Consider the following 12,470-nt stretch of genomic DNA (forward strand, 5'->3'; position numbering starts at 1 on the left):
GTCACTGTGCTATTTGGGGTGGTCGGGTGGTCTTGTGGTTAAAGTATTCTCTCGATCGTTATAGTGAAGACCCGGGTTAGAATCCTCACATGGATACAGTGGGCCCATTTCTGGTGTCCATCGACGTGTTATTTTCTGAAATTTGTGTAAAACCGGTTTGTGCGTGCGTGTGTTTCTTACTATTAACCCTCTGAGATACAATGTTTGAACCCATTACTATCTGTCGACGCGGGTATTCAACTACGATGCCAGGGAGTTCTGGGACTCCTTTCATGAAAAAAACACCTTTACTACGGTTAACTTTAACCCTTATTCTTTACCATTGCACTAAGGTGACTTACAACCACCTTAATGTCTTGGGAAAAGGGCATTGAGAACAAATGAACTTTACCATGACAAGTTTTTCATATGTGCCATTATGAGCCTCTGTCAATGACAATGATCTGTCACAAATTTGATCTGTTTATTATGATCGGTTTATTATTCATAAAATATACATCTTAAAATCACGTTTTGACAGTCTTTCAAGAATCTTTCGGGGTACCATGAGATAATATCAGAGTCGGCTTTGATTTACCCGTTTTACAACTCAATATCTCAGATCCACACATACGGTTCTGTCAGTCATCTGTAGATCAACCCTCTGTAGTCCAACCCTCTGTAGTCCTTGACAATCCATCACCGTGACAACACATAAACAACGTTGCTGAACGCGATAGCGGCTATCAACTCGCCATGAAGATACCTGTTCCGCATCAGTTTCCACAATGTCCAGTTGTAACCAGTGTAGAATGCAAGATACTTTTAACAGATCCGGTTTACGTTTCTTTGGGGCTGTATGGGGGTATATTTATCAGGTAGTATATATGCTACATGTGCATTCCTTTCTTTCGTCATAACAGATTAGAATCTTCAGCAAGAGGCGACTAACGGGATCAGGTGGTCAGACTCGCTGACTGGGTTAAAACATGTCATTGCATCATGCATTGCGTAGATCAGTGTTCGTGTTGTTGATCAATGTATTCACTGGTATAGGCTCGTTTAATTAAAGGTCGTTCCTATATAGCTGGAATATTGCTGAGTGCTGCGTAAAACTAAACTCAATCTGTGTGTGACATTAAGAGCTGGCATGTATCACAGCTGCATTTTTCTTATTTGTAAAGTGTGTCACAGGAACTTATAGTTTGTAGTGTCAGTAGGCATCACAATAGCTTATCATAAATGTAATCATAGAGAATAAATATCTAACAATGTGTACCTGTCTAAGTCATATATCTACTACGTGTACGTTTGTTTCTTAAGGCATTGTTCTTAAGGTGTTGATAAGGTGAGAATCCTATGTAAGATGGTTCTACCGATGCTTGACGTGAGCGGATCAGGTTGATTCGTAACATCATACATTGGAGCCTTATTGGTCCAGGGCTGGTAACGGTCCCGGGGTAGAACAGGCCTTCAGCAACCCATGCTTGCCATAAAAGCCGAGTATGCGTGTCGTAAGAGGCGACTAACGGGATCGGGTGGTCAGGCTCACTGACTTGGCTGACACATGTCATCGGTTCCCAATTGCGCAGATTGATGTTCATGCTGTTGATCACTGGACTGTCTGGTCCAGACTCGATTATTTACAGACCGCCGCTGGAACATTGCTGAATTCGGCGTAACACTAAACTCACTATTGGTCCAGACATCAATCACTGACTTGTCTGGTCCAGACATCAATCACTCTGCAACAGCTGTGTCAATGCTGAGTACGGCGTTATAAACACTCGGACAAATATTGTTCTGTTAAGTTCAGTTTAATTAGTGAGTAACAACATACCAAATTAACATATTAAAAAGTAAAAGTGAAAGAGATAAAAGTAAAAGTTTGTCTGGAGTGTATCGTGTATCTGCTTTTTCCTGAGTGAAGATTTCAGATTGACCTTTCTAAAAGCAGACATGATAAAGAATGGAAATGAAAGGTTTACTTCAGTGACCACCGATACTTAGGTTTAAGCGTGAACTGTCATATACACTGCAAAATGCAGAGTAGAATACTGCTCTCGTTGTGAAGGTCGGGCTTATTTCATTCAGCTCCCACTGTCATCCACTTTGTCTACACACGCCATCATGTATACTGAAACATGCCCTATCCCTATGATGAGTTGTATTTACATGAATTTTCCTCCTGTCCATCGGAAGTTCGATATGACAACGTCTCACAGTACTGTTGAAGGCAGCTATCACTCACTCATTCACTCATTCACTCATTCATTCACTCACTCCTAGCCACCCAAAGCCGTACACCCACCATCTCGCTCGTTCGCACACAACTCAGTCACTTGTTCTCTCCGGTTCAGTTGTGTTTGTGCTTATGGCGAGGGAGTAGACGGTGTTCAGTCACAGGATTAGTGATAAATGATAATCACGTCTCATCCAGTACTGCTGACCAGGATAATACCGAGTTGATTTATATACGTAACATGTCGCCATGTAATTAGATATTAAAACCCCAACTTTTCCTCTGGGGATAATTTCTGAACCCGTAACATACAGGCTTAGACTGGGAAAGAGGAAGTACTGCATGTGTTTAGTGACACTGAGGTAAACTTTATCTCTCTGTCTATCCCTCGTCATACTTCCAACTGATGTACATTTCCTTTTTATAATTGTCCAATAAAGCATTTTTATGTTTTATGTTTAATTCCATTATCTCTTTCTCATATTTTGCTCCCTTCACGTTATCATGACATTATAACAAATGTTTTTCATTAATAAATAACTTCATATGTTCACAGGTTGTTCACCATTCATCCCATGTTGGGTTGCGCCCCCAGTCCAGATCAACAATTTGTTGACAACTTGTAATTCAGTTGATGTCTACTCTTGCTCTCAAGTGAAGCATTATGAGCTGTATGCAGCAGCACTGTTGAATTTGTAGATTTAGCAGTGTCTTACAGCTGTGCTGGATTTATAGGTAAAATAAATTCCAATGAATAAATTCCTATACAATGTGGTGAGTGGTTATACAGCAAGAACAGTGTTTGACATGAATTACTTGTAGTTAAAAACCTCTGAAAATTAGAACTATTGACGAAGTACATACGGGAGTTTCCCACAAGTTTGAAATATTATATTTCTCCTTATCCTGACTCATGCTTAATTGCTTATCTGCTCTTCATGGCGAAGGTAGTGGAATACCTGAAATCCCTTCCAGTTCCCTTCTAAAAGAAGCGGACATAAAATACACTCACCCACTGTAAACCTCCCTTTTCCTGCCAAAACGATCACATGACCTGCCATGCTTGTCACTCTCTCCTCATCGCCCGACGATGTTGGCTGGAGGCACCTGGGGTCCGGAATACGGCAATAAGTTTTTGAATTATTTTGGTCCTGTAACTTAATTTATGTCGTATGTGGTATTTGGCTTATGTATACTCATCATAATTTGTTAAATTTGTGATAATTTTTGTGTTTATATAGCACGTACTTTCGTCAACTGAGACTTAGTCCCAGTTGATGTAATCGTGCTTGCAGTGTAAATTACGGCTGTCAGCGGTTGACCCGCACTTAGTTTGCCGAGCGTGTAAGCCCATCTGTTCTTCCACTGTTCACTGTAAATTTTGCAGAAATTTATCTGATTCAGAATTTACTTCATACGTGCGTTCTGTTCGTAGAGGGACAGGCTTCGCGAGGAACAGGCTTTCATTAGTCATCTCTAAATCGATTGAGGTAGCCTCGGGTAACCGTTTGTCATTAACTGCTAAAATTCATCATTCTAGTGACCTCTAGTCTCCTGGGCTGTGTCTTGGTTGCAGCGAGTCGTCCCCTAGACCACAGAAGAGAACTTCAACGGAGACGGGGTCGTTGCAGCCTAAGAAGTTTAGGTCATCGTCGTCGAAGACGAAGTCCTTCAGCGACGAGATCGTCCCTCTGCAGGAACGACATATCTACAATGAGCTACCGCTCATTGTAGATATGAGCAGAATGTCAACCAGCAAAGGCATCTCACGCCTTCATCTAGATTGGCCCCGACTACATTTTCACCATTCCTGAACCCTTGCGAGGGTTGTCAAACTGCTCAGACTTCATCAGCAGTCTTGGTCATTGCATCAGACAACTCTACGAGTCAGAAGTCTCTACATACAACTCAATGCCAGCGTCTTCATGCAGGAGTTCACCTCGCACATGATGAGCTTGATGGAGTGTTGTTTGAGGAGGAGCAGAGACTGCAATCTTCAACTACGGTGACTGCTGCTCCCCTAGATCTGCACTCACTCCAGAGGATGAAGAGGCATCGTATGCACGCACCCGTTCAAGGAGATCGCCATCGTTGTCTTTGTCATTCCATTCCAGAGAGAGATGCACCCTTGCACTGGTCGATTAAGTGCACCTGCACAGGTGGGTGCGCTCGCACAGGTGAGTTCACTCACGCGAGTGAGGACGCTCGCGTGGCTGAGTGCACTCACAGGTCTACTTGTCAACACAGAAGATCTTCATCAGTCTCCCCAGTTCGTTGAAGGCATGGTCAGCATTCATCATCCCCTTCAGACCTGAACTCACATAAGAAGGCTCATAGGCATTCATCGAATGCGTCTGACTCATGGAAGGATGGAGACAGATACTATCGATCGTCATCTCCGGAGGAAGCCCTCTTTTAGGACTTTTGGAAGTCATTTCGTGGATCATGAATAGTCTGGACTTAGTCTTGTCATCCAAGCACTCCAGCGAAACCAGCATTTACAGGATGAAGAATGAGGACATCGACACATTAACGTTTCTGCCAATAGCTCTAATATCTACGATTCCTGAGACTTTATCGGTGGCATTCAAGTCAGCAATCAAGCTTCAACAACAACATATGCAACCTTTCAACGCTCGTCGTTTTCCTCTTCACCATATCGAGCCCTTTATCAGAGCACCAAATGTAGACAAATCATACACGATTACCAGTAATGCCGGCAACAGATCTTACAAGATAGAGGACAAGCGTCTTGCTCAGCTAGACGCCACTAAGAAATGTACATTTTTCGGACTAGCTCTATCTAGAGCCATCAACAAGACTCTCATCTCCAAGTTCAGCAGCCCTGCCAACAAGGAAGAGAGAATGATCCTGTCAGCGCTTGTCACACAGAAGAAGGATCAACAATTTATGAACACCTTGCCTCAACTACTGCGGGATTGAATCTACTACGTCAACAAGGTCTCTTGTCTGCCTCATCATGGAGTAGAGATAAGAAGTTTAATACTTGACGAGACAAATCTTCTTCTTTGGAGGAAATAGGTGCTCTCAGACGTCAGACCATTCGTCCAAGGACGGAAGAGGAGGTAAACATTGAAGATCAGGTTCAAAACGACTAGAGTCTTCCACCCCCAGCCATTCCCGTACAACCGTCTCAAGCGGGTAGACGTCTTCAAATCTACTGGAAGAATTGGGGAATTCTCAACGACGAATACATCACAAAGATTCTTTGAGAGGGCTGCAACATACCACTGCAAACTACACCTCTGACCACAGTGCCGGCTCCTGTTGTTTACGCCAGGGATCAACCAAACAAACTGGCTGATGCCACAATAATGACGGTATTATCTTCGTTGGAAAAATTCCGACACATCTACCTGGAGGACAGTCTGTCTACATCAGCTTTAAGCAGCAGGAGTTTCTTCACATGACATGTCCTCGCCAATCAGCATTGTTATGGATAAGCCCGAATGCTAGCAAGGTTATCGCCGTCTACACAAGATTTCACGATGATCAGTTGACTGCTACACCAGTGACGTATTGTTCTAGTATCAGGAGGTCGTCAACATTCGTTCACAGACTTCCAACGTTCAAAAGATGTCGATTACGCACTAGATTAGCAGTTTACAGCGTCATTTGAGTCTTCAGGAGGCATAGACATCTTCTAACAGCAGATTCAGCGTTGCCTATCAGGAGGCTTGCAGCAATGAATGACAGTTTCGGTCAGGCAGCCAGCTACTGAACATCATTGAAAACGCACCACCCCTAAAATTGTGGATTTCTAAGAGCAGAAGTGAGCAATCTATGTAAATTTTACATATTTGTGTAGACCAATGTTTGATAAAGAAAAGAAGCAAAAAAACAATCAAGCAAAACAGTGAAGATTTAATGCAGCTGACAATGAAATAAAGATGGGGTCAAAATGGAAAGTCAGTAGCGTGTATGACCCCCGTTAGCAGCAACACAAGCTGTGCAACGTCTCCTCATTGAACGGATAAGTCTCTGAATAAAGTCCTGAGGCACTGCATTCCACTCTTGCTGCAAGGCATTGTCGAGTTCCCCAAGGTTGTTGATCTGCGGACGACGTGCGAGGCGTTGGCCGATGTAATCCCACAAGTGTTCGATGGGTGACAAATCTGGTGACAATGCAGGCCAATGAAGTAGAGGAATGTTGTTGTTAGCCAGATACTGTATCGAAACACGTGCAGTGTGGGCTCGTGCATTGTCATGTTGAAATGTGTGCAGATCTTGATGCTGGTGAAAGAAAGGAACGACGTTGTTCTGAAGAATGTTGTCACGGTAGTAAACGGCATTCACTCTGCCACGACAAACATTCAGAGCGGTTCTGTGGTGATAACTTATCCCTCCCCACACCATAATGCTGCCTCCACCCCACCGATCGGTTTGCACAACACAATCCTGATGATAACGTTCACCCCGTCGACGCCATACCCGTAGACGCCCGTCAGCATTTCGCAAGTGAAAACGCGACTCGTCGGAGAACACCACACCATGCCAACGTCGTAACAACCACACGCGATGCTGTTCAGCCCATTGTCGGCGTTCACGGCGATGCCTGTCAGTCAGGATGGGTCCAACGTAAGGGCGTCGACAACGTAACCCTGCCGCACGGAGACGGCGTCGGACGGTGGAAGCGCTGATCAAACCACGTCGACCCTGGACAGCGTTGGCGGTTCTGGCAGCGGGCAAGGTTCGATCCCGAATATGGCGCCGTACAATGTCTCGATCTTGACGAGGGGTGGTAACACGTGCCTGACCTGGGCGTTGCCGGTCCCTGCTGGTTCCTGTTTGTTGGTATCTGTTAGCAAGCCTCAGAATGGTCGAATGATGACACCCAAATCGTCGTGCAATGTTTCTGCTTGAAGCGCCGACCTGCAACATACCCAAGGCCTGTTCTCGTTCCTCTGGTGACAATCTTGGCACGGCGAAAAAACTTTACTTACGAAAGTACTGCGAAAATGAGAACGGTTTTGTGCCGAAGGTCATTTATACCCCTGAACAGCATGCTTTCTGCATGCAATTTGTGTCCTTCGTGTGTGATGTGCATGAATTTTGTTGTTTTCATGTGATGTGTTCGATGATGTGTTCGAACGATCCGTTTTTTACTGTAGAGCGTTATTTACGATCTAGTGTGTTATTATCAAAATTCCAACCATTAATTTTCCATTTCCAAAAGATTCTATTGCCTTATTTCAAAATTTACAGGTGGTGCGTTTTCAATGATGTTCAGTATATAAATAGATTTCCTTCAAATTTATTTCAACTTGCTCATAATGTACAGTGTTGACAATCTGAAGACGAAGAATGACGCATCTTCATGGCATACAAGCTCATCATGAGAGTCAACTCAGTCTACAGTTGGACTTCACTATCAGGCCACTAACTCAGCTTGGATGACTTGTGAATCTAAATTCCTCGGGATTTGATTCATCACTACATTGAAATACATTGCTGTCCCAGAGGATCGGTGGGTCAAATTTCAAGCCGACGTTAGAACATGTTCTTTTTTCTCTCTTACCACTACGACAGTGACAATATCTACTCGGTCTGCTCACATCACCTCAGGAGATGACCAGATGAAGACGCCTACTACTACATCTATGACAGCGGTTCCTGAGTCACAGTTTCATGTCCTGACTGGTTTACAACACTGGACATCTTGAGACCATACCCACTTTGGTGGACTCGCCGGTTGAATGTCTGCGCAGGAATTTTTATTTTAGAACCGGCATTCAACAACCATCTCTAGGTAGACATGTCTCTCCAATGATGGAGTGTCTATCTAAACAACAAGGTTGCAGCAGGAAGAAGCAAGATCAAGCTCTTTACATCAACCAGTTGGAGATGAAAGCAATGATTCATGCCATCCATCACTGGTTGGGTTGACAACACTGAAGAGACAAGCTACTGATGATCAACACAGACAACTCAACAGTGGGTTTCTACATAAACAAACAAGGGTCAATGAGATCACCATCTCTACTACACCTGATGTTTCTACTCTTCGGCATGGTCAACAGTCTGAAAGCATGTCACCTACCACGAGCTTGCAGCATCATGGCAGATGCACTATCTCGTCCACTTCATCCATCACCAACAGAGTTGATGCTGCATTGGGAGGCATTTCAACTAATCAGCCAGATATTCGGATCGCCGCAAATAGACTTATTGCAACAAGGTTCAACATACAGACAACAACCTTTGTATCACCGGTACCAGGTCCGTTAGCATGTCCAACAGGCACTCTCAGCATCACGTGGGAAGGACTAAACGCGTTTGTGTTTCCTCTCCAGTGCTGCTACTAAAGGTCATTGAGAAAATCAAACAGATGAAACTGCTACAACTGATTTTGGTCGTGTCTTACTGGCCAACGAGACATTGGTTTCCAACTCTTATAGAAGAGTTAGGACAACAAGCACTACAACTACCAGATTGGAAGAATCTTCTGGTCCATCCCCACACAAAACAGGCACACGGCAAACCATGTGCATTCCATGACTTCACGTATGGACAGAGAGCAGCGAAAGCAGTTACTTTAGCCTATTGGAAATGTACTCGCACCCTTTATGATGACAAGTGGAAACGATTTGAGACATATGCCAGGAAGAAAGGATTCAGGGCTATCAAGGCAACACATCCTCATATAGCAGATTATTCCAACGACATTCCAGAGGTCTGAAAGGCTCTACATTATCTACATACTTGGCAGCTCTCAGCTCAGTCATCACCGTGGAAACAGGGACCAAGCTGTCTAAAGTACCCAAGCTTCTCGCCTTACTATGCTCCTTTAAGTTGGAAGATCAACAACGTAGATTTAGAGCTCCAGCAGGGGATGTCTACTAGGAAAGCATGTTTAACTGTTTCCCTTTGCCAGAAATAAGGAAGTTTTGAACAATTAAATTTATATGTACAGAATAAATAAATAAATATGACATCTTACTACCTATTAAGTATGCTGTAAGTTTTAGAAAAAAAGAAAATTATCCCATTATAATATATAGAGTTTTATTGGCTCCAGATCTTTCCATATTTTGTTTCTGTTAGACATTTTGTGAAATGTAGCGTTTTTTCTTATCATGAGTTGATAACCAAATAGTAAATCATTTGATTAAGGTTATGATTAATAAACAAAATGTGCAGCCCAGTGAAACAGTGTTGTTTCTCTTATGCTTACTACACAAATATTATTGAGCTTTTTCTTCATTAGACTTGCAGAACTGTTTCAGTAAAATATCCATATCACAGGACAACACAGGTTCTAAGAGAGAAACTCAAGCTTGCATAATTCAATATGGCAAGCGCCTTTGTCTTTCCAGTGAGTACCCTGTTCTGTGGAGATTTTGGTGAAAATTGTTACATTGATATCAGTCTTCATGTAGTTGTTATACATGTTTGATTTTTTTATATGGTGTGATATGGTCCCAATTTTCATGTCTCTTTATATTTACTGTTATGTTTAATGTTAATGATATGTGAACATTGTTGGATTTTAAGCTTGTATTGCTTTTAAGTTAACCTTGTAATATTTGAAATATGTTAAAGAATGAGGTGTAGGTGATGCCTCTGTTTCTGAAAGCACTTACTATAAACGTTATCTTTTCACAAATCAGGCATATAACTAGCCAATTGTTTTGTGTAAGCCTTATACCTAGATAGCATTGACGGCTTGCCCAACTCTTTTAACCACAGCAACCATACGTAAGCCCAGGAATTTTTTTTATAGTTGTAGCTACGCTCCTGCAAATACGAAGGGTATAATGTTCAGTGTCATAGATATGTAACTGCCATATATTTACACATTCAATTTTTGTTAACCAATGGCATTACTTGTTTGTTGGATTCTTTTCGACAGACATAAAGGTATGTGTGTATGCCATCATTAAGTTTAACATAGTATTCTTCAATTCTACCTCATGGGAACATAGGCTGCACTGTATTTTGGTAATAAAACACTTTCAACAAAATTGATTTCTTTTTGTCATTTTATAGGAAAATGTGACACTGGTTATCTTTTAACTGGTCAGCTGATGCTCTACAATATTTCTGAATACACAGACAAGTAACACCATGATTTGGACAGAAAATGTCCACTGTGACATGTTCACCAAGAACATGCTTGTCAGTGTTCAGCTTCATAAACATTACAGGATGCCACAGATATTGGTTTTACTCTTACCTCATTGCAAATATGTACAGTTGATATCCTTGATTGTGATGTGACTGGTAAGACATGAGACATCTTAAACAACATATCTCATTTTACACTTTATATTTTTAAAGGCCGTCCCAAACATTTAGTCTTCTGATGTTTTAAGAGTCACATGTGCATGAGGTGCCTTTTGTAAACTGTACTAAAGGGACTACAGTGCTTCTCATAATGTATAAGCACACCTATATTTCAGGTTCATTATTAAAGAACATGACATATTACTCAAGCATTGATCAGTAAACACCAAATTCAGTTCCAACACTAGGATAGCCCAACAGGTTGCTGAAAGAGTGAGGTATGGTTTTAATCACTTTTAGCAATATTCCAGCAATATCAGGATAGGGAACACCAGAAATCAGTTTCAAACATTGTACCCATGTGGAGATTCGAACCTGGGTCCCCGGCATGATGAGCAAACACTTTACCCACTTGGCTACCCATGCTAAAAGAGTAGAATTCAAGCTCTCTCAAATTTTCTTCAGGTACATACTCATCCAGGCTGCTTAGAGGAAACAAAACACTTACTTTGGTGTCATAAAAATCATCACACCGCCCCAGCGATAAATTAGCAACGGTCCCTTACATAATTACGTTCAAATTTTTAACAAAAGTTTGGATATTTCTATATTTTACTTAATATTTAAATGGTAGTTGGGGTGAAATACACTCTCACTGCACCTTTTCGCCTTCACACGACTCAACAGAAGTAAATGCACTTCCATGTTCAATTGGGTTGTGCGTACCAAACGTGTACACATGCCCTGATCACATAGCCTCCGCCCACTCATGCACATTTATGGTTTCTGTGCGCATTTAAGGGCACAACAAACGTGCACTATGTCGTGGATCTTAAGATGTCACACCCTGTCGCACCCAGCTCCACGTTTAATGGAAATGGATTCTTTCTTTGCACGCAGAACTCCCGATGAGCAAAATGTTTACGCCAATTATTGTTTGTTTATCAATACTGGTTGATTTACGATAATGAGATTTTATCGCTTTTCTACTTCGACTTAACGAAAACGTCATTGTATCAATCTCGAGATCTATTAACACGTGTTAGTTATTGTTTGCAGGCCTGGACGAATGTCTAGTACAAGTCATGCTGCTACATAATGCTGTCATATTATTTCTGAAACCAATCACGTGAGTATAACCGAAATTATCCCTGACCAGTCCTGTGTGAGAAATACTACTGTGAGTGAGCATATTGATGAGAGCTGCATCAGCAACTTGCAACTATTACGAATGTGCCCGAAGTATCACAGGCCCTTGTGTCTTTGCGAGGATTAAAAATTCAAAAATAATATATGTCTTTGAAATTCAGATGACTCCCTTTTCGAAATAAGTCACAGTACAATAAATTATGACCATGGGATAAACTGTGTAGGTTCCTGTGAAGGGCCGGGTTAGAATATTGGTCTTCAGTAACCCAATACTCGATTACTGTCATCGGTTCCCAATTGCACCTGTGATCATGCAATTGATAACTGGATTGTCTGGTCCAGACTCGATTAACTGCAGACCGCCGCCATACAGTTAGAGTACTGCTGAGTGCGGCATGAACGTAAACTCACTCATTCACTCACTCACTCGGGTTCACTGCTTAGAGTTACTAACTGTGAAGCATTTCGGTTCGAGGGTCATCTGATTTTTGTAAAGAAAATAATCTGATTACTATTATTATTTTAATCTATTGTCCTCGCAAAAGCATGGAAACCAGTGGTACATACTCAATATGTGAAATGCCAGAAGAATTATCAAAGTTGTCATGAAACAGCTACCTTAAACAAACACGAAGACTATTGGCCATACGAGGTATACACAGGAATATATTATTAAAAGGCGAAGATCCTCCTTTTCGTATCCCTTGTGATGAAAGAATCACAGTCAAGCATATGTTGCTTGACTGTGTCGAGTATTCCATCACAAGGGACAACTATTTCAATTCAAGAACAATTAAGGATCTTTTTAACAATACTAGTTCTCATTTAATTATAGGATTTTAAAAAGAATTAG

This window comes from Haliotis asinina, chromosome 9, assembly GCF_037392515.1.
Source record: "Haliotis asinina isolate JCU_RB_2024 chromosome 9, JCU_Hal_asi_v2, whole genome shotgun sequence".
NCBI classification, from domain to species: Eukaryota; Metazoa; Mollusca; class Gastropoda; order Lepetellida; family Haliotidae; genus Haliotis; species Haliotis asinina.